The 26,179-nt window shown below is 42.5% G+C and overlaps 1 long non-coding RNA gene across 1 annotated transcript; it reads left to right on the forward strand.

Annotated features, from left to right (window-relative positions):
• Positions 1-112: 112 nt before the first annotated feature.
• Positions 113-25,178, forward strand: LOC129653901 (uncharacterized). Its single transcript, XR_008715258.1, has 3 exons — positions 113-153; positions 875-913; positions 25,043-25,178. It is a non-coding gene; the product is annotated as an uncharacterized LOC129653901 (long non-coding RNA).
• Positions 25,179-26,179: the final 1,001 nt, after the last annotated feature.

Here is a 26,179-nt window from a genome sequence, read left to right on the forward strand (position 1 = left end):
AATGATGGGCAGGATCTGGACCCCTGGATCTGCTAATACCTCCTGGGATGGATACAGAAGCTGAGACCCCCTTTCCGCATGACTGAGGATCACATTGGTGACTTGTAGGAGCAAGTCACTCCTCCAGAGGAGCCAAACTGAGATCAACCCTAGGTACTAAGTTCGGCTTTTCCACTAGGACATTAAGAACTGCGGCCATTTGTCCAATTGCCATCTTCACCTGAGGAAAATTAATATTAAGCTATTTTGAGGAATGTATTCCCTGATACCTCAGTTGTTAAAGAGTCTGCCTGCAATGCTGGATACCTGTGTTATATCCCTGGGTTTGGAAGATCCCCTGGAGAAGGGAAAGGCTACCCACTGCAGTATTCAGGCCTGGAGAATTCCATGGACTGTAGTGCATGGGACCGCAAAGATTTGAATACAAACTGAATGACTTTCACTTTTGCTTTTGAGGAAAGACTGAGTTGAGGAAAGAATCAGGTAATGTATAGTCAGTGTGCAGTGGTAGTGAGAAGTCTTTAGAAAGTTCAGAGTTGACTAGTGCGGTGTAACAGGGAAACATCTCCAGAGGAAACACACACAGACACAGAGCTTCAGAATCCCACCACCTGGGCTCACACATGGGCCCCCAACCCTGATTCACACAAACCCACAACATCTAAATGATGTAGTTGCTTCCAGGTATCATAGAAAAAAGACATTGTTCTTTCCTAGGAAATCATTCTGTTCTTTTCACCTACAGCCCACACCCCAAGTAGGAATCTAGCATCAGGGCCACTCTCCAACCAGAGCCAGCCAGAGAAGCCCACCTTTATCAGTTGGATTATCCCTCAGCAGATTGATGATCCCTGAATATTTACCGTGTTCGTAGGCTTCCCCGGATTCCTGTGATTGCAGAGAAGAAAACAGAGTGAGTGTGTCAGCATCTTGAATGTTCTGCACTAAGTCTTCTGTTATCTGGTTTTTGTCCTCAGGTAAGTAGCACTCTTTACTTAAGTGGCTCCAAAATAAAACAGACAGTCTCCTGTTGGAAAGACTGGTCTGTTTCACATAAGATCTCTCAGTTTTAATTTGACCAACGTTTACAAATTGTTTTTCAAGAAAGAAAACTTTCTGCTGAGCAAAGTACCTACAGTTATAAGTGATGCTGTCTTATTTACATGTCCTTTTGAATCAGGACTGTGTTGATAATAGATTTATCCTCTCTACTTGCCCAGCCAAGGATTTGCATGCTTCAGTGGTAACATAATTTCTCAGATTACTATAACTGTGTTTGACTGAAAGGAAAATAAAGAAGTGAAGCCGCAGCTTTGCCCCGATTAAGAAAGATGCACTTACGTCCACCGTCCTCAGAGGCTCGCCCTCAGTCCAGTCCTGGGGCAGCTCCACTGACATGTCCTCCTGGGGAGCTGGAGGGACACAGAACAGCACAGGGACACAGGTGAGGTGCTCACTAACCTCTCAGGAGCCTTATTCATTGGAGGGGCATGGGGTGGAGTGTGTGCATAAGGCATTAGTAACTATGGACTGACTTGCTGTTGAATCATCCTCTTCATTGTATAAATAAGAGCAAATCAGAGGAGCAGGAAAATTCTGTATTTTAACTAATGATAACCTAACAGTTCGGGAAAAATGAAACACTGGAATGCATGCCACCTTTCGATGACAAAGACTCATGAAACACCTGCCTGTCTATATCTTCTGCAAACCCACTCCTATCCAGAAGGATTTCTTCCTAGATCACTGCCTCCCCAGGATTCAGTTTCAGCTGATGCACTTACTAAGTTTTCTGTGAGATTTTGTTCTTCATTATAATCAATCTCTGTTACAGAACTGAATTCAACCCTACCTTGCCAAATAGCTATAATCTATCATGTGATGTTTCTTCCTAGTCTTCATTTTCCAAACAATATTTGCACGTCCACTGAGTCAGTGTCTGTTCACACTCAGTGAAGCCATACATTTAGATGGACAGTTCATCATGGAGAGAAAGCATGGGGTAAACGTTGACCTTCTTGGACCCTGGTGTGCAGGAGGTTTACAGCAAGAGTCAAGGTCACCAAGCAGAGTGTCAAGTTCCACTGTGAGATCTATTTGACACCTTCCCTTAAAAGTGTGCTACAGGGTTTAACCAATGTAAGGCTTATGGTAATGTCACCCAGTACAATGAAATATCTCTCTGTTGACACTCTGCTTTTGTCCTTGGTTAAGCAGTGACACTAGCACCAACAGATGTGGCCTGTACTGTCTAAACAAGGGAACACAACTTTCAGATCTTTGAATTCACCAAGAGGATATGAATCCCAAGGTGCCTTTCACAATAATGACTGTGACAATGTTGGCAATAATCCACCTACGTTTGCCCTGGGTTCCATGACCACTAAGCCCATCTTACAATGATGGGCACAATCTGGACCTCTGGAGCTCTAGTACCTCCAGGCATAAACGTAGATGCAGGGACCCCCTTGCTCCATGACTGAGGATCCCATGGTTGAGTGATAAGTGCAGGTCAGGGGTCCACAGCAGACACACTGGGACCACCCCAAGATTCTCAGGTTATTTTTTCCCCACTTAGGAGGTCAATAGCTTGGTCCATTTTTCTCAGCACCATCTCCCTTCGAGCAAGATGAATATTAGCCGAACTTGAGGAATGACTGAGATGAGGAAAGAATTAGGGAATCTATAGCCAGTGCACAGTGTGTTGAGAAGTATTTAGAAAGTTCACAGTTGACTTGTGCTTTATAAGAGGAAACATCTCCTGAGGAAACACACACAGACAGCTTTAGAATCACACTGCATGGGCTCACACATGGGACCCAAACCCACGCATCTAAATGATGTAGTGGTTTCCAGGTACCATAGAGCACAGACATTTTCTTTCCCGGGAGATTAGTCTCTTATCTGCACCCTGTGCCTTCACCCCCTTTAGGAATCCAGTATCAGGGCGACTCTCCAAATAGAGCTGGCAAGAGATTGCCACCTTAATCAACTAGATTATTTTCATCAGAGGGATGATCCCTGAATAATTACCGCGTTCACTGGCTTGTTCCCAGGCCTGCAATTAGAAAGAAGAAAACAGTGTGAGGGTGTCAGCATCTTGAGTACTGTGCATTCAGGTCTTTTGTTCTCTTTTTCTTTTCAGAAAACCAAATGGGAATGTGCCGTTGAGTCCATAGCCCCAAAAGAACACATAAAGGACACCTGTGGGAAAGGCTGGAGCCCCTCCTGGAAGAGCACTCCAGGTCATTTTCACCAGTAATTAAAACTTTCATTTCAGGAAGGAATAGTTTCTGCTGAGGAAACTGCTCCCGATTCCAGTTTTTCATTTATGTTGTCATTTTTGAAAAACATCCTTTTGAATAAGTTATCTGCTGGGAGAAATTCATCCATCAAATTAAAAACTGTTTATATGAACTGTCTTGAATATTTTGAACCTTTATCTGAATTCCGCTAGAAAATACAGTCACGAAGCAACACTTTTATCTCAGATGAATTGGAGGCACTTACTATGGAGCTGGGCAGAGCCTCTTCCTCCAACGTTGAAATGGGTAACTCCTCAAGCTTGTCCTCAGGGAGCTCTAGGAGGACATAGAGGAATTGTCAGGACATTTGTGATGCTCATTGGGAAGACCTTGTTAATGTGGACACATCGGGGGAGTGTGTGGATACGGGTGGTTAATAAGTGTGGGCTGAAATCTGTTGGCTAACCTTTCTCATGGGTGGAGGAAGGCAAAGGAGATGAACGTTTCAGAAATGAGTCAGAGAGCCTTAAGCTTTCTGGCTAAGGGGAACCTGATCGCCTTGAAACTCGGTCTGACAGAGGGAAGCACTAAAAATCACACTATGCTTCAATAGTCATGTACATTTGTGAGACTTGGACCGTTAAGAAGGCTGAGTGTCAAAGAATTAATGCTTTAGAAGAGTGGTGCTGAAGAGACTCTTGTGAGTTCCTTGGACAGCAAGGAGATCAAACCAGTTAATCATAAAGGAAATCAATCATGAATATTCATTGGAAGGACTGATGCTGAAACTTCAATACTTTGGCCGCCTGATGTAAAGAACAGGCTCACTCAAAAAGCCCCTGATGTTGACAAAGACTGAGGGCAGGTGGAAAAGAAGGGGCCACAGAGGATGAGATGTCTGGATAGCATTATCAACTCAATGGTCAGGAATTTGAGCAAACTCAGGAAGATAGTGAAAGACAGGTCAGCCTGGTGTGCTGCTGTCCATGGGCTCACAGAAATATACTAGGGACTCAGCATTGTCATCAAAAATAAATTGTATTTATTCTTCTCATAATTTTTAAGAATTACAAAGTTCCATCTGTTCAGTTGCTCAGTCGTTCCAACTCTTTGTGACCCCCATGAATCACAGCACACCAGGCCTCCTTGTCCATCACTAAATCCCAGAGTCCACCCAAACCCATGTCCATTGAATCAGTGATGCCATCCAACTGTCTCATCTTCTGTCATTCACATTTCCTCCTTCCCTCGATCTTTCCCAGCCTCAGGGTCTTTTCAAGTGGCTCAGCACTTCACATCAAGTGGCCAAAGTATTGGAGTTTCTGCTTCAACATCAGTCCTTCCAATGAACACCCAGGACTGATCTCTTTTAGGTTGGAATGGTCGAATCTGCTTCAAGTCCAAGAGACTGTTCAAAGTCTTCTCCAAAACCAAAGTTCAAAAGCATCAAGTCTTTGGTGCTCAGCTTTCTTTATAGTCAAACTACCACATCCATACATTACTACTGGAAAAACCATAGCCTTGACTAGACGGACCTTTGTTGACTAAGTAATGTCTCTGTTTTTTAATATGCTGTCTAGGTTGGTCACAACTTTCCTTCCAAGGAGTAAGCGTCTTTTTTAATTTCATGGCTGCAATCACCATCTGCAGGGATTCTGGAGCCCAGAAAAATAAAGTCAGCCACTGTTTCCCCATCTATTTCCCAGGAAGTGCTGGGACTGGATGCCATGATCTTAGTTTCTGAATGTTGAGCCTTAAGCCAACTTTTTCACTCTCCTCTTTCACTTGCCTCAAGAGACTCTTTAGTTCTTCTTCAGTTTCTGCCATAAGGGTGGTCTCATCTGCATATCTGAGGTTATTGATATTTCTTGCGGCAATCTTGATTTTTCTATATTCACAATTTAATGTACCTATCAACACCATCTACATCTTTTTCATCAGATCCAATATAACCTCTGTACCCTTTAAGTCATAATCCACCTTCTCCATTGCCTCCTCACTTTGGTAATTTCCATTTCCAGCTTCCATGAGTTAGCCTATTCTGTGTACCTTAACCCAGTGGAATCATGCAATATTTATCTTTCTCTGCCTGCCTTATTTCACTAACTATAATAAATGTTTGTATTAATCGTCCATCCATTTTATAGCATATTTCAATCCTGAATTCATTTTTATGGTGGGATAGTATTCCATTCTGAGTACATACCACATTTCATTTATCCATTCATCACATGATGGTCTTTGGGTTGTTTCTAGTATTTAAGTACTAATAATACACTGTGAACATTAGTGTGTAGATTTCTGTATGGTACTATAATTTAAATGTGCATATTTAAAATATCACTGAATATAACAATACAAAGTGTGAATGTTAGGTGAAGTAACAATGTTAGACTTTGAATTACTAAAAATATATTTTCTCACTAATTGTAAAAAATGTAGCATAGATATGTTATCTGTGAGTAGAATTTGATAGCCGAAACTGAAGTGATATGATATTGGAATTTTCTGTATAATCCATACAACTTTTATGTCAATGTAATCCTGCTTTAAATAAAGTCTAATGATTTAAAGAAGTCTTGAAACATGACTTCGGGGGAACACATCACAGCTAGTGTTAAAACATTAGCTAATGTCCAAACCATAGCTAGAGACCATTTCCACTTTTAAGCATGTACCAAATGTTGAATTAAAAATGCATCTTTCCTTTCATAGTTAAAGCAGTACCAACTGATATAGTTTCCATTTCAACACATGAAATAAAAGGACATTGCTTAATATTTCTGTTTTTTTTTCTTAAATATCAGGCCCTGAACATACTACAATTATCGTTCTTGAATGAACTTCATGAGAAAATTTCCACAGTACGTTCAGTTGAGTCAGTTATAGGGTGCACCCTATTATGTGGCCAAAACGAAACTCTCTTCAACCAGCTGCTTCTTGATGTTCTTGACATTTGAGGGGTGTTCCTTCTCTCCTTCTGGATGAGACATCCTGTGAAATGATGAGAGCTGTCGACATGTTGCCGGCAGAGGACCACCCAGGAACTAATAATAATTGATCCATAATTCAATCCTCTGGTCCCCTTCCTCACCAGATGCCTCACAAGGCCTCCTGAATCCAAGGTGGACTTAGGAAGTTCTGCAGTTTGATGTGCACTGAAAACATCCAACAGACTGGCTGTGTGTGCAAATACCTCTATTTAACTGAGATCTAGAAGCTCAGCAAAGCATGGTTACCATGCCTGATGGATTGGATTCAAATCACATTTAGGAGAAGCAGGTACTTGGGAAAGACATATGGATCCCTCTTTGCCTCAGTTCCCTGTCCTGAGTTGGAGAAATGTTAACATGGCCTATTTTTAGTATTATGAGGCCAAGAATGATTAAATACAGGTAAAATATTAGAAACATAAAGGAGGGACTTCCCGGGCAGTCCAGTGGGTAAAAATCTGCCCTTCAATGCAGGGGATGGGGTTTGATTTCTGGTGGGAAAACTCTGGTTCCACATGCCTCTGAGCAATTAAGCCCACCTGTTGCAACTACTGAGGTCAAGCACCACAAGTAGAGAGTCAGTGCCCTGCAACGAAAGATCTGCACAATGTGATGAAGATCCCACATGCCACAACTAAGACCCGATCCAGCCAAATAAATAAATGATAGACAGATAAATAAATAAATACAAAAGTAAATGGTGCTTCATAATTTCTTTGTTAAGCGTTCAACCTTGAATGATGGCAAGAATAAGATGGGCCTTCAGTAGTGGTTGAAAGCAGAGAGGACATTTTGATGGCTCCAATAAGTGGGGATGGAAGCTTATTCTTCAGCTTTTTCACTAAAACAAGTTTTTAGAGCGCATGGAGAGTATCTATTATCACCTCTTCGGACACTCAGCCCTGTTCAAGAGGAAGGGTGGACAAAGTGTGGGCTGTAATCCATATGTTACATTAGATGGTTTTGAAATTTAGAGAGATGAAGTGATTTTCCAAGGGTCACACAATAATAAATAGTGAACCTGGGGCAGGATTGTAGATGGTTCCCTGAGGACACAGATGCCTGCACCCCTGAGGCCTGTGCTAAAACCCCTTACCCAGGACCTCAACCCTACCTCCAACTCAAATTATCCTGCCCCTAGTTTTCTGTGGATAAGAGCTGATGCCCTGAAGAAGATGCCTCAGCCTTAAAAAGAGCTCAAATCCTCCTTCTACCACTCATCTCTATATCTCAGTTCCTGATCCAAAATACAAGTTTCCTCTGAGCAAAGCCCCTCAGAAAGACCACAGGATTCCAAGTCTGTCCATCCTCCAAAGCTTCTTCACACACTCAACCATCTCACGAGCAGCCTTCCCAAAGCCCAGTTCACCATGCTAAGTGACCAGCGGTCTGTTTGGCCAACAAGTTGGCTCAGAGCTCAGAACCGTCTAAACCAAAGGCCACATGATGGTTCTACCAAGAATTAACTTCCCTTTAACTTGAGCAAGTCTGGATGAGCAGTTAATGTGAGTTAACTTGGGAGGTGGCCATCTGTGCTGGCCTTTGGTGGCTTAACTAAGTCTGAGATGCTCAAAGTCTCACAGCTGATCTGAACACTTATTTGAGCAGCCTGGACCAAGTGCTAGCTAAGAATGGGCAGGAGTTCAATCTTTCCCCACTAAAATTCTGACTCTATCAACTTCTCATCATGCTCTAGACCCTGTAGTGGAAGACAACAGAGCCCCATATTCTTTTTGAAAATCATCTCCATCCTCACAGCCTGGAGACCGTAACCCTAGATTCTCCTTGAGGATCAACAGACAGGCTCTTCCCTCAGTGACCAGATGTTATTCCTACCAACCCAATAGCACTATGCCATCTCACTAAACTCCTTGGCAACAGACAAACAATGATCCAGCCCACATCCACCCATTGGAATCCCACCAGTAAATTCCAGTTTCTTTCCTTGTTAAGTCTCTAGATTTACACTGCTAGTGTTTGTAGATTTGGGCAGCAGCATTTGAGAACAGATGAGATGTAATTCCCTTTACTATAATGTCCGATGTTGGGGAGACATCATGGTTCTCCTCTGTTAGTTCTTTCCATCTGTTTCTGGTGTACAAAACTGGCATTGGGAAATTGAAAATCTAGGAAGATATTTAAGGCAGCCAGCTGACAGGAGAATCAAAATATAATTTAAGGAATAATACAAAACTATAAAACACAGTTATAACTCTGTAGATAAATTACAGTGATGGAAAAGAAAAAGAATAAAAAAAAAAAGATGAGGAAAGTTCATCAGTAAAGATTAACCACCCCATTTGAAGGAGCAGCCTTCAGAGGATCAGTGGGAACTTTACTCCCAAACAATTCAGGTTATCCATTTTTCTTTGCCACCATACATGAAGCTCTCAGCTCGAAAACACACTGAATGCAGAATGTGTATCACCACATTACCATGGCGACCACACATCACAGAACCTTCAGAATTAACTGAACTCTGCACAGGATGAGTCCAACTGCCACTGTCCAACTGCTACTGTCATTTTATGGACAAGTTTGGCTTTTCAGAGTAAACATTTTATTTCAAAAATTGAATCTCAGGCTCACACATTCCTCTCTGATTATGAAAATAATTTATATGAATTAAAATGTTCTGTCCCCAAGTATAGCTGATAGTGAACATTTTGGGGTGAGGAGGGACAAATCTAGCACATTGAGAATAAAGAGATTCTATTATTGATGAGAATATCATCTTGGTACTGATCACAAGTTTGTGCTCCTAACACACAGTGAGGAGAGAAAGCCTTACTGCAGGGCCACACAAGGAGAAAAGACAGACAAACAAAAAAAGCTGAGCACCAGAAAACTTTCAGCAAAGCACTTTTCTAGGAACGCTGAGGGAGTGGCCTGGTACTTCTGGGGTCAGGGTCTTTGTTCTTGAGGTCAGGTCATGGTCAGGTCATGATGTTCTTGTGGTAGTGGTGGCGGTTTAGTCACTGAGTCAAGTCCGACTCTTGCGGCCCCATGGACTGTAGCCTGCCGTGCTCCTCTGTCCATGGGATTCTCCAGGCAAGAATAGTGGAGTGTGTTGCCATTGCCTTCTCCAGGGGACCTTCCCAACCCAAGAATCAAACCCAGGTCCCCTGCACTGCAGACAGGTTCTTTACCGATGGAGCCAAGAGGGAAGACCTAATGTTGCTGTAAACCTCCCCCCCAAACAAATGCTACTCTCAGTTCTGAAAAGCAAGCATCAGGTCCCAGGCACCACCCTCTACCTCTGGGGTCCAGGCCCAGGCCAGGAGGAGGGGGTCCTGGGCGTGCAGGGTATCTGGCACCCAGTCGGGGTCCTATGTCCAGTGCCTGGCCCTGGCTGAGGGGGCAGGTCTCAGCGGGCAGCACCTCAGAGCCAAGTCCCAGACCCCATCCAACTTTCATCTCTCTGGGTCCTGGCGCCTAGGACCCAGCCGGGCCTCAGGCTCTTCATTTAAGCTGCAGAGACACACTTGTAGCATTTTCCAACTGGGTTAATCTTTAGTTCACAACAATTACTCTCTTTGAAAGAAGTCCCAACCACAGAGGCAAGCCTGAAATGATGTGTAAGATCCTTGCACACCAACCTAACCTCCTGCCACCTCCTGGGGGTGGACAACCAATCAATGCTGGACCAAGTGTGGAAACGTGAATGGAGAACAGGAGCTGGGAAACTCTGTCCTTAGTAGCCAGGGTCATATCCTCCAGCTGCCCAGGGCTCTGGGGACCATGCCCAGATCGTCCTCTGCAGCTTATAGGTCATGGAGGCAGGTTCACTGCTTTGTGTTGGGAAGAACCCCTGCAGAAGGGAAAGGCTACCCAATCCAGCATTCTGGCCTGGAGAATGCCATGGACTGTATAGTCCATGGGGTCGCAAAGAGTCAGACACTACTGAGCGACTTTCACTTTCACTTCAGCTGCTTTGTGGCCTGGATCTGGCCTGTGGGCACCCATGGCAAGGGCTCTGGGACTCTGTGGGACACAGTCCCCAAACTGTCCTGGGCCCCCATCTCACCCATCTGCCCTGAGGCCTGAGGGCCTGGATAGAGCATGGAGAGGCCTCTGTCCCAGACTCATTAAACTCTGGTGAGGACTGCTGACAGGTTTCCTGTTGGTGGAGCATGACCTCTAACCCTAGGCTAAGGGTCCCACTGAAGGTCTTACAATATTGACTGTGCGCCCACCCCTCCCCTAGTACAGTCTCCTCTACCCATTTCTACTCCTTCTGAGTCCCCAGACTTCCCTAGAAGAAACAAAGCCTAAGATTTAATCTTATAAACAAAATTAAGTTTCACACCTAATGTATCCACTTGTACTCTTTTTTTTGATCCCTGTAGATTCTTCTCACAAAAATGAACGTTTTTGTCGTGTGTTGCAAGCATGTTTTCAATTTATCACTATCTTTAATTTTTTTTTTAATTTTTGTTTATTTGTTTTTGTCTATGCTAGGTCTTCCTTGTCATGCTTGTCTTGTCTCTAGCTGTCCTGAGTAGGGACCTGTCTCTTGTGGAGCACAGGCTCTAGGTGCACAGGCTTCAGTAGCTGTAACTCGCAGGCTCTAGGGCCCCGGGTCAGTAGCTGTGGTGCACGGGCTAGTTGCTCAGCGGCATGTGGGATCTTCCTAGACCAGGGATCAGATCCATGTCCTCTGCACTGGCAGGCAGATTCTGAAGCCCTGGGACACAAAGGAAGTCCCATCATTGTCTTTGTACTATGGTTACTTTTACTTATATCATGAAGACATTTATTTTCAAAAACATCAGTAATTTAAATCTTTTTGTTATTTTGGTTGTGAGAAGGAAAAGGGGAAGGATGGTATGACTAATACTTTTATTAAGGGCCAAGTACTCCTTTAAAAATATTTTAATAAATAGGAAAATAACAGCAGGTGTTTAAAGACAACTTTTCTATTAAACAATTCTAAATATTTCTAAAGATGTTTGTCAAAATGGACTAATTAATTTTTTAGGGTAATGATAGAAAATTTCCCCCAGAAATGATATAGAGTAGAAATATCCTGATGAAGTCATAAATGGAACTGCGTGTTTTGTAAAGCACATGTGATAATTTATGTCTCAAAAACCTGAAAACATTCTGGAAGTGATAATGATGGTATATCAATGATTAAGTCATTTTAACAAATTTCATTTACAATGTGTCTATTCATCAGATAATGAACTTGCAGTTGTTTTCTGAGAAAAGAGGGGCACGTTCAATTCATGTTAGTTAAAGAACTTTAAAAGAATTTGTGATTAAATTTGTTATGTCCTATTCATGATTTCAATGGTGGAGAATTCACTGAGTTTTACTACAGCTCTAATTTGCCAAGTCTATTTGTATTTCTTTGACCAAGCAACATATTGGGCTTTTTGAAAGTTTTCCTACAGTTGATTCAAGAACTATTGATAAAAGTTGGTGAATATTTCTAATAATTAAACAGGATAAATTATGTAAAACAAGGAAATGGGACCAACTTAGAGAATATCACTCTGTTAAGCGCATAGTACCTCGAACATCCTAACTAAATTCTGCTGACTATAAGTAGTGTAAGCTATTATTGTTATGGACTAAATCTCTCTGTCCCCACATAAATTTATATGTTGAAACCCTAACCTCCAGTGAGATGGTCCCAGGAGGTGGGGCCTTTGGGAGGTAATTACATCATGAGGGTGGAGTCCCCATGACATTACTATCTTTCTAAAAAGAGGAATAAAGCTCGTCCTTTCTCTCTGCCACATGAAGATAAATGAGAAGGTGGCAAAAACTAAGGAAGACACATTCACCAGAACCTGACCATGCTGAATCCTGACCTTGACTCTCAACCTTTAGACTATGAGAAACAAATAATTATTGTATAAGCACCCTCATGCAAGGTATTCTGTTACTGCACCCCTAACTGACTGAAGCACCTATCATTATGGGTTTTGAGAGTAAGAGTTTTCTTTAGCTATTTAGTTAATAGAAAGGAGCCACAGATCCTCCCAAAAACATTGCACTGGAAAGAGTTAAATAGGCAAGGAAAACTGTATTCAAGACATTGTGATAAAGGTCAAGACTACTGGAAGGAGAAAGATTGAACTCAACTCCCCTGAAACAAGTGACTGGGATAGGGGGACTTGTAAACACTGAGTGAGCTAATGAGAACATAACACAGGCCCTCAGCCTCAAGGTTCCCATCTGTGCTTAGTCATTGGCACTTGTGGAAATGAAGCTTCTGCCTTTCTACACAGACTGGGATAAAGGGACCCATTTTTCAGATGATCACTTTTAGGAAGGTGGGCTCACAGGTTCTCAAGAAAGACATTCCTGGGTTGTAAAATGTTCACATATCTTCATGGTAGAGAAGGAATTGACACACCTTCTGAAGTAGATGGTCAAAGAACAAGGAGATCAAGAAAAAGTGTCTGGAATAAATTGGGAGATTGGGATTTATATTTATACACTTATATACAAAGTAGACAACTAATAAGGCTCTAGTATACAACACAGGGAACTCTATTCAATACTCTATGTGCTGTGCTTAGTCAATCAGTCGTGCCCAAATCTTTGTGACCCCATTGACTGTAATTCATCAGGCTCCTCTGTCAGTACTCTATAATTGATATATATATAAAGAGTCGAAAATGAGTGTATATATGTAACTGATTCACTTTGCTGTGCAGCAGAAACTAACACAACATTGTAAAGCAACTGTACTCCAAGACAAATTAGTTTTTAAAAATGTCTGAAGTTTATACAAACTGTGGGGACTCTTAAGGCCCTTTTCGTAAAGTCCTAGTTCTTGCTTATTAACTCTTGATAGAAAGGCAAAAATAAACAAAAGAAAATCTTTTGATCTGGTAGACATGCACTGCTAATCATTTTACATTGTGGTTTATTCATGAAGAAACTCTAAATAAATGAAGCAGTAAAAATAATCCCTCATCATTCTTGATAATATCTTTTATTAATACATACTTTACAATTCTACATTTTAATGAAGGACAAATACGACAATGACAACAAATCAAAGCTTTTGGATGTTTTGCTCAATGATATGAGAGTATATATTATAATGAGTAATCTTGTAATGGTAACAGTGTGAGGGGCTAGAAGTCATGCCAGACTGCTATCAGCTTGGGATCCCCCTGAGACACCCAGACCCCTGAACACATACAAATATGTGCGTATTCCTATTTGCAAGCGTATTAGCCAGAGTAAAATTGAAGAAAACTTATTAAAATACAGTTTCTTGTTGTTCAGCCACTAAGTCATGTCGGACTCTTTGTGACTCCATGGACTGCAACACGCGAGATTTCCTAGTCCTTCACTTATTATGGTATTTGTATCATAATTAAATCCATTAGTGAGTACCTGGCATCACATATTTCTCATTGAAAATATTTCCTATATAATACAGTCTGCTGGATGTAAGAGTGTAATTAAATAAGTCTTGATCTTACTTTTAAAACTAAAACCATCACTGTGTGACACTGCTGTTGTTGTTCAGTCACCAGGTCATGTCCAGTTCTTTACAACCCCATGGACTGCAGTATGTCCAACTTCCCTGTCCTTCATTATTTCCTGGAGTTTGCTCAAATTCATGTCCATTGAGTCAGTGATGCTAACTACCTCTAACTACCTCATCATTTCCTGCCCTCTTCTCCTTTTGTCTTCAATCTTTACCAGCATCAGGGACTTTTCCAATGAGTCTGATCTTCAAAACAGGTGGCTAAAATATTGGCACTTCAACTTCAGTCATTCCAATGAGTATTTGACATTGATTTCCTTTAAGAGTGACTGGCTTGATCCCCTTGCAGTCAAACGGACTCTCAAGAGTCTTCTCCAACACCACAGTTCAAAAGCATCAGTTCTTTTGCACTCAGCCTTCTTTATAGTCCAACTCTTCCATTTGTACAACTACTGGAACAACCATATGACCTAGGACCTTTGTCAGCAAAGGGATGTCTCTGCTTTTTAATATGGTCTCTAGGTTGGTCATAACTTTCCTTCCAAGGAGTAGGCGTCTTTTAATTTCATGGCTGCAATCACCATCTGCAGTGATTTTGGAGCCCCCAAAACAAAGTCAGCCATTTTTTCCACTGTTTCCCCATCTATTCGCCATGAAGTTGAAAGGCTGTTGCTGAACTATGCAAAGACCTCTGGATTCTTGGCCTCCAGAGGAGAAGAATTCAATCTGGGGCCAGAGAAGAGGCTTGATTGCTCAGAGCTTTTGTGAAATAAAGTTTTATCAAAGTATAAAGGAGATAGAGAAAACTTCTGACATAGGCATCAGAAGGGGGCAGAAAGAGTACCCCCCTGCTAGTGTTAGCCATGCAGTTATATACTCTGTAATTAGTTATTACAGTAAATCAAAAGAATGTCTGGAGGTTGTAAAGACCTCACTAGACCTACTTCCATATTTACACCTTAAGATAAGAGGATTAGCCAGAAGCTTTTTTTCCAGAGACTGTCCTCAAACAGAATACATTATTGTTATATAATCCTAAGGAATGTAGAAGGACACAAAAGTTTGTCCTTTCTTCCTCATTGAGAATTCCAGACCCCTCTCTCCTTGGGAACCCCTGGACTTCTTATCAACCTGCCTAGGAAATGACTCTCTCAAAGTGATGGGACCGGATGCCATGATCTTCATTTTCTGAATGTTGAGCTTTAAGCCAAATTTTTCACTCTCTTCTTTCACTTTCATCAAGAGGCTCTTTAGTTCTTCTTCACTTTCTGACATAAGGGTGGTGTCACCTGCATATCTGAGGTTATTGATATTTCTCCTGACAATCTTGATTCCAGCTTGTGCTTCCTCCAGCCCAGCATTTTTCATGATGTGCTTTGCATATAAGTTAAATAAGCAGGGTGACAATATACAACATTGACTTACTTTTTTTCCTATTTGGAACCAGTCTGTTGTTCCATGTCCAGTTCTCACTGTTGCTTCCTGATGTGCATACAGGTTTCTCAAGAGGCAGATCAGTTGGTCTGGTATTCCCATCTCTTGAAGAATTTCTCAGTTTATTGTGATCCACACAGTCAAAGGCTTTGGCAAAGTCAATAAAGCAGACACAGATTTTTTTTTTTTTTTTGGAATGCTCTTGCTTTTTGGATGATCCAGCAGATGTTGGCAGTTTGATCTCTGATTCCTCTGCCTTTTCTAAAACCAACTTGAACATCTGGAAGTTCACAGTTCATGTATTGCTGAAGCCTTACTTGGAGAATTTTGAGCATTACAGAGCTAAGTAAGTCAGAAAGAGAAAAAAACAAGTGTTGCATATATAAGGGATATAGGAAGTGGTACTAATGTATGTCTTTACAAGGCAGGAATAGAGATTCAGGCATAGAGAAGAGACTTCTGGACACAGAGGGTGCAGGAGAAGATAGGATGAACTGAGAGAATAGCATTGAAATATATACATTACCATATGTAAAATAGATAGCTAATGTTAACTTTATGTATAACACAAGGAGCACAAACTGGTGCTCTTTGACAACCTAGATGGGTGGCATGGGATGGGAGGTGGGAGGAGGATTTAGGAAGGAGGGGACATATGTATACTTATGGCTGATTCATGTTGATGTATGGCAGAAACCACACAACACTGTACCACAATTATCCTCCAAATAAAAATGAATAATTTGCTTTAAAAAGTCCCTTTTAAAATTGACTGAAAAAATATACTTATGAATAAACCTGACTAAGGAGGCAAAAGAACTATATGCTGACAAATACTAAACATGGATAAAGGAAATTTAAGATGATTCAAAGAAATGGAATGATACCCATGATATTTGATTGGAAGAATTAATATTGTTAAAATGCCCACACTACAGAAAGCAATCCACAGATTTAATGCAATCTCTGTCAAGTCAACTATGACATTTTTCTCAGAACTGAAACAAATATCTCAAAATTTACTTGAAAAAACAAAACAAAGCAAAAAACATCAAAAGCAATCCTAAGGTAAATGATCAAAGCAGGAGCTATAACCTTCACAGGCTTCAGACAATGCTACAAAACTATGGTAATCAGAACAGAATGGTATTGGCACAAAAACAGACATGTGGATCAATGGAATAGAAATAACCCCACATATCTATTGTCTATTAATCTTCAACAAATGAGGCAAGAATACACAATGGACAAAAGATAGTCTCATCCACAAATGGTGTTGGGAAAGCTGGAAAGTCACATGTAAATTGATGAAGTTAGAGTACACCCTCACACCATACACAAAAGTAAATTGAAAATGGCTTAAAGTTTTAAATATAAGACATGACATGACAGAACTAGAAGAGAATATAGCAAAACATTCTCTGACATAAATCACAGCAATATTTTCATGTATCAGTCTCCCAAGGCAATAGATATAAAAGCGAAAATAAAAAAGGAACATAATCAAACTCATAAGCTTTTCCACAGCAAAGGAAACCAGAAACAAAATGAAATATAATCTACAGAATGGGAGGAAACATTTGCAAATGGTGTGAATAACAAAGGATTAATATCCAAAATATACAAACAACTCATACAACTCAATAACAACAACAACAACAACAAAAACGCAACCAAAAACTGAGCAGAAGACCTAAATAAACATCTTTCCAAAGAAAACATAGAGATGGCTCATAAGCATATAAAATGATGTTCAACATCACTAATAATGAGAAATGCAAGTCAAAACTACAACGATGTACCACCTCACAATAGTCAGAATGGTTATCATTAAAATGTCAATAACAAATGCTGGGGAGGGCATGAAGAAAATGTAACACCCCCCACCCCATACTGTTAATGGGACTATAAATTGGTGAAGCCATTATGGAAAAGAGTAGTTACTTTAAAAACTAAAAATAGGACTACTATGTTGCTATTGTTCATTTACTTAGTCATGTCCAACTCTTTGGACACCTTGGACTATAGCACTTGAGTTCCTTGTTCTTCACTATCTTCTAGAGTTTGCTCAAACTCATGTTCATTGAGTCGATGATGCCATCAAACCATCTCATCCTCTATTATCCCCTTCTCCTCCTGCCTTTAATCTTTGCCAGCATCAAGGTCTTTCCAAATGAGTCAGTTCTTTGAATCAGGTGGCCAAATTATTGAAACTGCAGCTTCAGCATCAGTCCTTCCAATGAATATTCAGAGTGGATTGACTGGTTTGATCTTTGAACTGTTCAGGGGACTCTCAAGAGTCTTCTCCAACACCACAGTTCAAAAGCATCAACTCTTTGGTGTTCAGCCTTCTTTACAGTTGAACTCTCACATCCACACATGACTACTGGAAAACCATAGCCTTCACTATACGGAGTTTGGTTGGTAAAGTGATGTCTCTGCTTTTCAATACACTGTCATAGCCTTTTTTTCAAGGAGCAAGTGTCTTAATTTCATGGCTGCAGTCACTGTCTGCAGTCATTTTGGAGCCCTCCAAAAAGCAGAGACATTACTTTGCCAACAAAGGTCTGTCTAGTCAAGGCTATGCTTTTTCCAGTGGTCATGTATGGATGTAAGAGTTGGACTGTGAAGAAAGCTGAGCACTGAAGAACTGATGCTTTTGAACTGTGGTGTTGGAGAAGACTCCTGAGAGTCCCTTGGACTGCAAGCAGATTCAAACTGTCCATTCTAAAGATCAGCCCTGGGTGTTTTTCAGAAGGAATGATGCTAAAGCTGAAACTCTAGTACTTTGGCCACCTCATGCGAAGAGTTGACTCATTGGAAAAGACTCTGATGCTGGGAGGGACTTAGGGCAGGAGGAGAAGGGGATGACAGAGGCTGAGATGGCTGGATGGGATCACCGACTCGATGGACGTGAGTCTGAGTGAACTCCGGGAGTTGGTGATGGACAGGGAGGCCTGGCGTGCTGCAATTCATGGGGTTGCAATGAGTCGCTCACAAATGAGCAACTGAACTGAACTGAAAATAAAGTCTCATTGCTTCCATTGGTTCCCCATCTACTTCTTATGGAGTGATGGGACCAGATGCCATTCAGTTCAGTTCAGTTTAGACACTTAGTCGTGTCTGACTCTTGCTACCCCATGGACTGCATTACACCAGGCCTTCCTGTCCATCACCAACTCCCAGAGTTTACTTAAACTCATGCGCATTGAGTCAGTGATGCCTTCCAACCATCTCATCTTCAGTTGGCCCCTTCTCCTCCCGCCCTCAGTCTTTCCCAGCATCAGGGTCTTTTCAAGTGAGTCTGCTCTTCACATCAGGTGGCCAAAGTAATGGAGTTTCAGCTTCAACATCAGTCCTTCCAATGAATATTCAGGACTGATTTATTTTAGGATGGACTGGTTGGATCTCCTTGCACTCCAAGGGACTCTCAAGAGTCTTCTCCAACACCACAGTTCAAAAGCATCAATTTTTTAGTGCTCAGCTTTCCTTAGAGTCAAACTCTCACATCCATACATGACTACTAGAAAAACCATAGCCTTGACTAGACGGACCTTTGTTGGCATAGTAATGTCTCTGCTTTTTAATATGCTTTCTAGGTTGCTCATTATCTTAATGATATCAGATACCATGATCTTAATTTCTTCAATGCTGAGGTTGAAGCTAGCATTTTTTTTTTTTTTTTACTCTCCTCTTTCACCTTTAGTTCCTTTTTGATTTCTGCCATGACAGTGCTGTTCCAGTATAAATTACTAGGCAGTCAGTGTAAAACTCTGAAACCTCAGCCTTGTTTTCAGTAAACATCCTGCTCCATTGTCCTGGATTCCTGGAATGTGTCTTTAGTCTGATCAATTATCAGCACTCAGTTCCAAAGAAGAGCAGCAATTGCATTCTGTTCCATATGCTTGAGGGTGAAACAATGGTGATCATTAATCTTAAGACCATACATCTGGCCCATGGTAAAATGGACAGAGGGCATGAAAAAGGAAAGTGACTTAATCCAAGGATCAAAGGAAGTCATAAAAATGATGTTAAGTTTCTTGACCTTTAAATTTAATATTTAGAAATAATGTGATTGAAAGGAAGGGTATAAAAACCACCTTGGGGTGATTCTTTACCCCCTCTCTATGCTAAGTGTCTATGCTGAGAGCTTTGCACTTTCCTCCTCTTTAATAAATCTTATTCAGTTACTACCATGTACGTTTGCATGTTCATGGATTCCATTCTTTGGCTGCGTGGACAAGAACTCGGATTCCTGTCTCATCTTTTGGGGGCTTGTCTGGAAAGCCTGAATGCCTACTCAAGGTAAGCACAGACACTCACTCTCAAATCTGTCATTCACTTCTCATTACCTAATCTAGCTGCATGGTCTCTTGAGCCATTCTATTTCACAAGCCTGCCTAAGTTCTAAAGGCAGACAGCATTAGTATACAGTGGCATGAGTCTCGGTACTAGCCAGCAGATTGACCTGGGGTGCTGAGCAAAATCTCTGCTAGGCTGCTGCCTCAGTGAGAACCGCAGGACATCTACCATTTCTCTTTCCTAACATTTAGAGGTTATGAGATTTTTTCACTTAAGGTAGGATCATTTCAGAGTGTGTGTAACTACTACAAACCTTGTGCACTACATAGCTTGCTTTAGGGGAACTCCAGTTCAGGCACACCCATTGTTCAAGAGCACAGCAAGTTCACCAACTTAGGCTCTCACTCTATATCTATCTCTAGGTGGAAAGGAAGATAGAGACAGGAAGAGGACAATAGTCCAGGGTAACCGGATAATGATGCTCAAGACCAGGTGCACTCCAAAGTTGAGGGAAGCATACTTTATTGGTGTTTCTTTGCTCCCACTGTGCAAGGTGGATACACCCTCTATCAGAAGAACCAGAGAAAAGATGAAGAGCACTGGACGCTGGTCTTCCATCTTTCAGATGGGAGCCACCTCTTTGTGCCCTACACCCAGCTCAAAGCAGATGCCTTTGGCAAGTATACTGAAGATCTAGAAGAAGTTTGACCCTTAGACGTTGTTAAAGAAGAGTATGATCTTTTTCTGCACCAAGGCATAGCTTCAATAGGATCTATCTGATGGTGAAAAATGACCCCCTGAGGGCTCATTTGATTATAATCCCATCCTCCAACTAGACATCTTTTGTAGTCAAGAAGGAAAATGGTCAGAAGTGCCATATATACAGGTTTTGTCTTGAGAGAGAAAACCCTCTCATCCAGGAGTTGTGGGCTTGCAACTTCCATGCTGCCTATAACTTCCTCCAAGTCCTCAGGTCCAAACTGTCACCCTTAACCAGAGCTGCCCAAACCTAGCCCACAGGAGCCTCCACAATCTCTGGTAATGCCTTGGGCACCAGCAGCAGCTCCTACCCCAGTGGCTCCTAACCCAACACTGGTGATCTCTAGGCTATATCCTCCCCTCCTTCCATTACAAGAAGCTCCTAATGGGGACTTGGGAGCCACAGGAGTCCATGTTCCTTTCCCCCTCTGAGACTTAAGGCAAATTAAATTAGACCTAGGAAGCTTTACTGAAGATCTTGAAAATTATATAAGTGTTTTCCAGGGTCTAAAACAATATTTGAAATGGCACGGAAAGATATTATGCTAATCCTGACTAGCACCCTTACTGACAATGAAAGAACTAGTAATTAAAAATGCCCAGGGATGGGGAGATGAATGGTATGCTATTGGCATGCAGGAGAGACCTGACAGTGAATTAGCCTGGTTACCTACAGGGCTCCAGGGAGTGCCCGTAGCTGATCCTAATTGGGCACATGACAAAGACAGTGATGACTGGAAGAGAGTTCACTTTATCACTTGCATTAAGGAAGGCTTAAAAAAACCACAAGCTAAGCCCTTAGACTACTCCAAACTATCTGGAGTGACTCAGGAAAAGGAAGAAATTCACACAGCTTTTCTGGAAAGGCTCAGGGAGGCACTAAGAAAGCACACTAATTTGGACCCAGATGCCCCAAACTTATTCTTTTTTTAAATTTTATTTTATTATTATTATTTTTACTTTACAATATTGTATTAGTTTTTCCATACATCAACATTCATCCACCACAGATGTACACGTGTTCCCCATCCTGAACCCCCCTCCCACCTCCCTCCCCATACCATTCCTCTGGGTCATCCCAGTGCACCAGCCCCAAGCTTCCTGTATCCTGCATGGAACCTGGACTGGCGATTAGTTTCTTATATGATATTATACATGTTTTAATGCCATTCTCCCAAATCATCCCCCTCTCCCTCTCCCACAGAGTCCAAAAGACTGTTCTATACATCTGTGTCTCTTTTGCTGTCTCGCATACAGGGTTGTCATTACAGTCTTTCTAAATTCCATATATATGCGTTAATATACTGTATTCGTCTTTTTCTTTCTGGTTTACTTCACTCTGTATAATAGGCTACAGTTTAATCCACTTCATTAGAACTGATTCAAATGTATTCTTTTTAATGGCTGAGTAATACTGCATTGTGTACATGTACCACAGCTTTCTTATTCTTAAAGATAAATTTATTAATCAGTTGGCTCCAGATAGTCAGAGGAAACTCCTAAAACTGGCCTTTCCAGGTCCTCCTCACCATTCTATGCAAAACAAAGAACTCTGACCTGAAGAAAAAAAAAATGGACAATAAGGTTGATCCCACCCAGCTCCTAACTGGTCCCAGCTGGTCTCCAGAATTCCTTGCCCCAGCCGTTTAAGAAATAACTACTCCGAAGACTTCCCTGGCTTCCCTGTGGCTCAGATGGTAAAGCGTCTGCCTACAATGCAGAAGACCCGGGTTCAATCCCTGTATCAGGAAGATCTCCTGGAGAAGGAAATGGCAACCCACTCCAGTATTCTTGCCTGGGAAATCCCATGGACAGAGAAGCCTGGTAGGGCTACAGTCCATGGGGTCACAAAGAGCTGGACATGACTGAGAGACTTCACTCACTCCAAACAACCTTGGAGAAGAACAGGCACCCTTAACAGTAGATGTCCATATATATGCCTATATATAATTACTCTTTTCTTGGGTTAGCACAGCAGGTCATTAATCTGATGCTGCCCCTTCTTGCCTCATTAAAGGTGAATCCGTTCCGTAAAGTGCCGGTCTCCTTCTTTTTCCGAACCTCGCCTCCTCTAACTCCCTTACCCTACACTGGTAAGAGCTGCCACATCAGTATTCTTAAACAGAAATCAGGAAGAACCTAAAGAAAAGGGGAATAGAGATAAGAGAAAGGCCAAAGCTCTCCTTATGGCCCTAAAGGGAGTTAACTTTAGGGCTACAAAGGTGGGAGGACACAAGCAAAAACCTGGAGCCTTTTTTTATTGTGGCAAGAATGGACACTTTAAGAGACAATGCCCCCAAGGCAAGCAGAGGCCACCACCAAGGCCCTGCCCCACTTGCAAGGGAGATCACTGGAAGAGTAATATCCCCAGGGACGTAGGTTTCAAGGGTCAGAAACTCAGACACAAGATCAAGATTCATGGGGCCCAGGGCGTCCCACTTTGGCTTCTGTCCTCATTACCACACAGGAGCCTCAGGTAACTCTAACTAGAAGAGGCCATCCTGTTAAATTCCTACTGGATACAGGAGCCACTTTCTCAACCCTCCTGTGTAATCCGGGTCCTCCTTCTACTAAGTCAGCTACTAAAGGTGGCATTTCTGGAAAGCCAATTACAAAATTCTTTACACAACAGTTGAGTTGTATCTGGGATTCTTTTTTTCTCGTGTGTATATGTGCATGTGCTCAGTCGTGTCCGCCTCTCTGACTCTCTGACCCCTTGGACTGCAGCCCGCCAGACTCCTCTGTCCAAGGAATTTTCCAGGCAAGAATACACGAGGGGGTTGCCATTTCCTCCTCCAGGGCATCTTCCCCACTCAGGGATTGAACTTGCATCTTTTGCAACTGCCTGCATTAGCAGGCTGATTCTTTTCTACTGCACCACCTTGGTATCCCAAGTGAGCACAGGGCACCTGGCATGCTGGGCATGGGGTGAAGGGCAGTGGCAGCGAAACTCAACGAGGTGAAGAATGGGGAGGGCAATCACCTAAGGCCGGGTGATCCGCTCCTCCCATGGGGAGGCCGAAGGATCCCCCACGCTCCATCCACTAGGGACGCAGCATCCTTCCCCAAAGTTCTGATGGGGAGACCCTCCTTGAGGGCCCGGGCGCCAGAAGTGGGGCTAAGGACACCAGCGGGAACATCAGGGATGGCCGTGGCACCCTCACTTCCACCCCTCCAAGGGTGGCGGTATAGGCATGGTAGCAAGGCGGTGACCTGCGCACACTTGGAGGAGCGCAGGGCAGGGGGCATCACACTGGGGGGCTCAGGCGCTCTTCCTGGTCCAGCACGCAACAACATCAGCGGACAGAAGGAGGCAAAGGGCAATAAAGAGGAGCCAAGGCAGGCCGGGAGAGCGAGATGCACCAGGGCGCAGCCCCAGGGATCAGAGGACAGGACGGACAAGGCACCAATGGAGTGCTGCCACGTAGGCCTACGTGGCATAGACGTGGCAGAGGCATAGAACCGACAGTGGAGGTGGGGTGGCCGCCAGCTACTGCGAGGGGCCCAGAAGCCATTCTGAATGACCGGGAAGTGAAGCTGCTTCTGCGTCACGCCATGGAATCTCACCGCAAGAAGCCTCCAGTGCAGGAGCAGTCCCCTGGCACCCAGGATGTCTATTGCCCTTCCTGGCCCCCATGGTGCCCCCCTATCGGGGCTTGTGCTGACCACCGCCAACACCCAGAGCCACAACTGGCCCAGGAGAGCACTCTCCCACTGTGTACCGGTGCCTCCACTGCCCTCACGTGCAACTTGCTGTGCCCAGCTTCCCCCCTCAGGGACCGAGGGCACTTCTGTGCCCGGAGACACCACCAGCCACGGAGGCCAGGGAAGGACACCACATGATGCGAGACTGGTTAGGTCCTAAACAGGGTAAGGGGGCACTGGGCGGTCACCGGTGTGGGGCAGGCCGGGAGCGGGGAAAAGCTGGAAGTGACGGGGAAGAGCAATAAACACGCACAGGGAGGGCCGGGGGACAGGGGCACGCGCGCTGTCTGGTGATCACAAAGACTGAGTCACGGCCGGCCACCTAGTTTTCAAGTAGGAATATTGCTATTTTTAAACAAAAACACGTCCACACCTGTTAAAGGATTTTGAGAGGCAGGTTGGAACCGCTGACCCTTATGTATACTATCAGCTGATTGAGTAGAATGATTTGAATTTGTTTCATGAATATAAAGATATTTTGCTGCATTGTTTTCCAAACATATACTACAGATTTACACTCCAAATAGTAACAGAGATGAATTTCAGGTGTTTAATACATTCATCACCTTTGGGTAATTTTTTTTCTTTTTTGTTTTATTCATCCTGTTGAGTATGTAATGGGTCCTAATTTTCTTGAATACATATGTTTCCTGATGACTAATGATATTATGCAAGTAAGCTTTTGGGTCATCACTTTTTTTGGCCAAATTTTGTTGGGTTATTTGCCGTATTAGTACATTAAACTTCTTAATAATTGGGACTATGAGTCTTTTCTTAGAATAATATATATTTCAAATAAGTTTCTTCATACTTTGGCCTGTGTATTTACTCAGAAAATGCATTTGGTAAGCAGAAGTTCTTATTCATAATATATTTCAGTTCCTTTTATTTTCCTGTGTAGTTATTACTTTTCAAATCCTGGATAAGAAATAATTCCTACTCCAAGATTTTGAAAATGTTTCCTTATGCTTTATCTTCTAAGAGACAATTCTATTTTTATTTGCACTTATCTCTATAATCTATCTAGAATATATTTCTGTGTTTAGGGTGAGGTTGCTGTTGTTGTTTAGTCACTAAGTCCAACTCTTTGTGACCCCATGGCCTATAGCCCTCCAACCTCCTCTGTCCATGTAATTTTCCAGGCAAGAATACTGGAATGGGTTGCCATTTCCTCCTCCAAGGGATCTTCCCAACCCAGCAATAGAACCTGTGTCCCCTGTCTCCTGCTTGGCAGGTGGATCATTACCACTGAGCCACCTGGGAAGCCCTTAGTATGAGGTAGGTGGTTACATTATTATTATTTTGTGTGTGTGCTTATTTAAACAAACTCATTCAATTTCTTAAAAATAGTAGAATTTCCTCTCACTTCACTGCAGTGGAACATTTCTTACACATAACATAACTTTGTAAAGTATTAATATATGTTTGTCTGTCTTCTGTTTTACTGGCCATTTGTTTTTCTTCCTCTTTTTATACTAATGCTTCACAATCTTATTTACCAATGGTTTATAAGAGCCTTGATATCTGGTGGTAAATGATGATGATACCAGCAGTTGATATACCAGGCTCCTGTGTCCCTGGGATTCTCCAGGCAAGAACACTGGAGTGGGTTGCCATTTCCTTCTCCAATGCATGAGAGTGAAAAATGAAAATGAAGTCACTCAGTCGTGTCTGACTCTCAGCCACCCCATGGACTGCAACCTACCAGGCTCCTCCGTCCATGGAATTTTCCAGGCAAGAGTCCTGGAGTGGGGTGCCATTGCCTTCTCCGAAAATTGTGTTTACTAATCTTGATAATAAAAAAAACTACTTAATCAGATGGTTGTATTGACGGCTATGATGATGTATGTTAATGTTTTGCAAAATACAATATTCTCTGAAAATGTATGTATGTATATACACTCTTGAGAGTCCCTTGAACTCTCAAGATCTTGAGAGCTCAAGGAGATCCAACTAGTCCATCCTAAAGGAAATCAGCCCTGAATATTCTTTGGAAGGACTGATGCTGAGGCTGAAGCTCTAATACTTTGGCCACCTGATGGCGGAGCACCGACTAATTGGAAAAGGCCCTGATATTGGGAAGGATGGAAAGCAGGAGGAGAAGGGGACAAAAGCGGATGAGATGGTAGGATGGCATCACTGACTCGATGGACATGCGTTTGAGCAAGCTCCAGGAGTTGGTCATGGACAGGGACGCCTCATGTGCTGCACTCCACGGGATTACAAGGAGTTAGACATGACAGACAGAGAAGGCAATGGCACCCCACTCCAGTACTCTT

This window comes from Bubalus kerabau, chromosome 5 (assembly GCF_029407905.1).
Source record: "Bubalus kerabau isolate K-KA32 ecotype Philippines breed swamp buffalo chromosome 5, PCC_UOA_SB_1v2, whole genome shotgun sequence".
Classification (NCBI taxonomy): domain Eukaryota; kingdom Metazoa; phylum Chordata; class Mammalia; order Artiodactyla; family Bovidae; genus Bubalus; species Bubalus kerabau.